Consider the following 5,485-nt stretch of genomic DNA (forward strand, 5'->3'; position numbering starts at 1 on the left):
TAACCGCAGGTGGCCTTGATCTGCACCCCCTTCCCCCCCCTTCCCCTCCCACCACACCAGACTTACCAGCTGGAGGCAGCTCTCCAATCTGCAGGGCTGTGCTCCTCACTGCCTGTGCTGTGCTGTGGCTGCATGCATGCACGGGCCATTTATTGGCCAAATTATCAGTCTGATATGGCCAATTTCTGATATAGTACATTTTTTTTTTATATTGGTGACCATCCAATATCAGACCGATGTATAGGTGCACCTCTAGTGTGTATGTGTGTGTGTGTGTGTGTGTGTGTGTGTGTGTATGCATTTATAATCTGCAGAGTGTCCTTAGGATTGAGAAAAATGCAACGCTTTGGTATTAACACCCTAAATACCTCCTACACTCCCCCACAAATTCCTACTAATTAAATTCTTACTCTGCTATTCTCTCTGTTTTCCTGGCAGTTGTTTTATATATTTTCACCTGTTTCACTTCCCTTTGTGTTCAAATTACAAATAAAGCTTAACCTTACTTGATTGACAGAAAGGAATAACAATATTTAATTAACATCACTTCATACCTGACAAATCTTAAGACTCCGCCCAGTTAATAAGGCTCTATGAAAGTATTCCCCCAACATTTTTAAAGGTTTTTAAAGAACCTTGGAACATGGTGTTCTTAATTCAAAAGCACATGCCGAGCTAATTATGGTCTTACGCTTTGACCAAAACTAGGATTTGTGGGATTTTCTTTTTCTTAAGTCAAAGGATTCAAAGGTAATTTATGAATGATACTGAAATAATGTTCGAATTAGCTGCTAACATGCTGTTAGTTTGGAGCATTCATAACTTTAAAAAAATATATTGTGAGTTGGTGACAAAGTCATAATAATTTGAAATCCTGCTTAGTAATAAAAACTGCATTAACCAAATCATCATAATATTCACAGTCCTCCTATTTGTTTTTAGATTGTTGCTCTTGACCAGGCCACTCTTTTAGAAGGTTCTAACATAGTTTCTACTAATTTAAATAAAGACACTTCCATAGTTTAACCAGTCAAGAATACAGTCCCAAAAAACTGCTAATAATCAGTCTTATTTCTTTGGATGTATGATTGGTTTAATTGGTGGTCCATTTCAATCTTTCTAATTATACTGTATGTATTATAACATCTTCTATTTTTATGTGGACCTTTTTGTCATGATCTTTATTAACTGTATATATGTATTTTTAAGTCAGTAAAAGATTTAATCATATCTATCTACTCTGTGTATACACATACACACATGCACAAAGACAGGCAGAACTAGACAGCAATAATTTGAAAACATATATTTATGTATTTTGAAATCGTTGTAATCTATTCCTCACTTGTATTTAAAGACAGCATCCATTTCATTTAGATCACTGGTTTCAAATGTAAAGCCACATTCTTAATTAGCTTGGGAACTGGTTATATGGGAAATTTCTCTTCCTGTGCCATGTTGCCATAGTTGAAATGAGCAGAGGCACTCAGTCTGAAAGGGGTGGCTAGCAGCATTTTCCCCATGTGTGGTCCTTTGTAATAAGTTCCCTGTTCTATACAGTCAGAGTCCAAGCAAGCCACTGACTTCTGGCGTTCCTCACTTCTAATCTTTTCCCACAGTTTCCCCTACCTCCTGTAAATGAATTTTCCTCCTTTTTCTACTTATTTTGGCAACTCATGAGCTTCTTTGCTTATTATTAAAAATTTTCATTAACAACAATGAATAGTAATTAGGTTGATTTTGAAATACACAAAATAAAATTCACAATGCAATTTGTTTAAGGTTATGGAGGGGGAAGAGAGCTCAAAGTATACAACTGGCAGAAAGTGCTGGACAATTGGGCTTTCCTGTGACTTTCTAATCAATTACCCCCATCATGCCACACCTATAAATGCCATTGAAATATCCTTCCCTTTGTCCCAGTATCCTGGGTCAATCACCACCCTAGGACATGTTAAGTTTGAACAGATGGAATCCCAGCCAAGACCTCTGGTTCAGGAATCTGGTATGGTGAAAAACAGGATTCTATGCACATAAAGAGCTTATAATTTGTGCCTACAGACAAATATAGCTGAAACTCTGCCTTTTATTAAGCTCCATTCATATCCCCTTGTAGAAAGAGGGTCTAAGATGTATTTAGGCTTACGGGAGAAAACGGTGAATTACAGCCAAAGAAACCCGAGAACAAAAGTTCCCTATAAAATGACCTTACTCCTTTTAGTAGGCTACTACGATTCATCAGGTTGGTGCTACAGTCAAACAGACCTACATACGAACTGGACTGGAACCATCAAAGTGGATTTTTGCAGCCTGAAGGCCTCTATAAAACACAAAATCTGTGACTCTCAGATTATATCATAGAGGCTTGAAAATAACTGGAATCTCTAGGGGGAAAAATAATACAGGAATTATGCAAAATCTTTTGGAAATCAACAAAAAGAGTCTAAAAAGTCCCTAAAAAAGTAAAGTTATTTGATTTCTTGAAAACTTCCATGTGTAAAAGTGAGCTATGTAATTTTTGTTTAATAGATTTATGTCTTACTTAAGTACAAACTGAAACACAGTCTATAGAGTGGAACTATTGGGATGTCTACGTTTTTAATATTGTACTTGATCTTTTGCTAGGCTTTGTAAAATTATCCTACAGGACTCTTTAGGCAAAGAAATAACTTTCTATGAAATGCTATAGGAATAGGTTATCTTTATGTATTAAGCAGAATGGAACCTTATGAACCATTGCCTCTCTGATTTACACCCAGAATTATCTAGCATGAACCCTTTCACACCTACTCTGTCCACAATTCGCACACACTTACCACACAGTCTCCATGCAGCAGAGCAAATTTGACAAAAATAGTATACATGGCTTAGTATCCTACTCTGTCTTTTTTACCAGATCTAACAAGAAACAACATAAAATATAATGTGTCCATTTACTGGAGATATAATTTCAAAATAATTTGTATTGTGGATACTATCATAGTTTCAGATATTGTGAAAAATATCTTTAAAATTAATTATCTCTTTGGATGAAAAACAGGGCCAGAGAAGTCAATGGTACATCCAATACTGATTTTGTTGCTACTACAATGCAGGAAAATAGATAATCTTTTAAAACTAATGAAAAGTCCATTCAGCTTCTCAAAAGTCAAAAAGTTTCAGTTTCAATGATCAAAAGCGAAGAGAGTAAAAGAAGCCCAAATTGAAACTTGTGAGTGCTTGGAACATGCAGTCTGCATCCTGTGAAAAGTTATGTGGTTATACACTGTATCTCATGATGTTCTACTTCTACAGAAAGCAATGAAAACACATTAGAAAGTGTCATACTGTTTGAACAGAGAAGCCTGGCATTGGAGGGGTCCATAGATCTCACTGAAAAGGTAGAAATTTAGCAGGACAAAATTACAATAAAGGTTTATCAACATATATATATACACACACACACACACACACACACACATATACACAGTATATATATATGGAACAGCATATGAGATCTAGTGGATTGTCAAGCAGCAAGCAGTGGTATCATATTTACCTGATTTTTTAGCGATTTCATAGGCAAGTCTATGTTACAATGAATAGCTGAAAACCCCTGCAAAACATGAAAATTATTTCACTGCATGCAGTGCCTGTATAAGAAAAAAATTTAACAGCTGAAGAAAAACAACTGAAGTGAAGGGAAGAAAAAAGTCAAATAGTTTTCAAAACATTTGGTTTAAAATAATCTGAAAATCTAATTAATTAAACAATGAAATTACTATTTTAATTTCTTTTACCTTTTAATCACAATAGCAAACAAGACACTTATTGATAATAAATGGTTTTAAAGAAACATACAATAGATCCAGAGTCTCTGGTATATTTATTTATTTAAAGTAAATCACAGATTAGAATTTCCACTGGAAATGGTTTTGATTATAAAGACCTGAAAGGTTAGTTGTTAAAACAGAGATCAATTTTGCTTTTAAATCCCTTGCTTTTAATATTTTAATACTAGCTTAAAGGTTAACCAAAACTACTGGAAATACAAGATCTATATGACAGACTGAAATAGAAGAAAGGAAAAGGAATAAGACTTAAGAATAAAAAGGGAAGTATGAAGGCTGAGTATTTAGACTTTTGTGCTTCTTTTAATCTGTCTGGCACATCAACACTAAGTTTTTAGGTGCTTTAGAATACAAATGCACATGTAGCAGATTTTTAAATATATATCAGCAAAAGCCTAAATCAAAAAGAATATTAGTAGACACTAGGTACCTTTTTTGTTGAGACATAACAGAGAAAGATTGTCAACAATCTGAAAATATTTCAGATGGTGACCCCTCTTCTCCCACTCAATAATCTCAGCCTTATGCTTGAATAGATCAAGGAGAGAAAGACTTATTGATTATTCAGTCAGTGATGTCTCTTGGATAAACACAGAAAAGGTTTACCACAGAAAACTATCTACAATGAACTCAAGATAATTAGGGAAAAGGAAGTGACAAAGAACTCTTCGTTCAACTGCTAGAGAAGTTACTGTATTTCCAAAACCAGAAAAACCAATTATTCAACCCTTTCCTCCTCCATTTCCTATATTGCTTCCTTCTTCTAAGGAACAAGGGACCTTTTTACATAGATGTGGTAGTCTTACTTTCTTTTCTATTTTCTGCCTTTAAGTGAATTTATTGCTCATGCCAGGTTGACAGCCTTAGAAACTGAAAGGCCTCCATTTACCCACAGAACAGACACTGTTCTAGCAAACCAAGCCTTCTCACATTACTTCACCAATCTACAACAATCCTGATCCAGAAAAACTGTTTCCAGGAGCAAGAAAGTAGGTTAGCCTCCATTCCTACTCAGTGCTTAGCCTCCTTGCTGAAGCTGCCAACAAGTATACCAATTAGTTCCAGTAAATACCAGTAATTATGAGCTTTGTACTGTGGACACATACTTGCTCAGAATTAGACTGAAACCTTCAACTAACTTCAAACAGATCATCTAACAGGCATTGGGCGTAATGACTCCACTACTTTATTGACCTGGCTAGGTTTGAATTGGAGACCTTCAGATGACACACTCTATTTTATGACAAGTTCCCCAAAGATCTGAAAAAACACATAATTTCAAGTGAAGAAATGAGAATTTACTTAAACCATATCATTCTCTTAAACAGAACTATATTATACATGCTGTATGGTACAGATACAGAGCAGAACTAACTACCGAAAGTATATGCAACCCCACCAAACTACAACCAATTCTTAGCTGCATCTCTTAATTGGGCTTCCACAGTTAATTCTCTGTACAAACTAAGTGTATTTGTACAGGTAAGATGCCAAATAGGAAAGGAACACATTTACGATTCTACATTTCAACTGTATGCACCCCTCTGTATGCAAAAGCTTTATTATTAGCATTTGCTGTTCGTTACATAGCACTGTAATCATAGATGTTTGATCTACGCTATGTTTTGGGATTTTTTAATATGTTAAAGCAGACC

General features: G+C 35.2%; 1 protein-coding gene across 1 annotated transcript in view; it reads right to left on the reverse strand.

Annotated features, from left to right (window-relative positions):
- Positions 1 to 3,595, reverse strand: part of SOX6 (SRY-box 6) — a 489,331-nt gene extending 485,736 nt beyond the window's left edge. The window contains exon 1 of the mRNA XM_019519647.1: positions 3,539 to 3,595. The gene's annotated coding sequence lies outside the window, so the exon portion shown is untranslated. The remainder of the gene's footprint in view (positions 1 to 3,538) is intronic.
- Positions 3,596 to 5,485: the final 1,890 nt, after the last annotated feature.

The sequence above is a fragment of the Gavialis gangeticus genome, unplaced genomic scaffold, assembly GCF_001723915.1.
Source record: "Gavialis gangeticus isolate Ggan-Ray unplaced genomic scaffold, GavGan_comp1, whole genome shotgun sequence".
NCBI lineage: Eukaryota > Metazoa > Chordata > Crocodylia > Gavialidae > Gavialis > Gavialis gangeticus.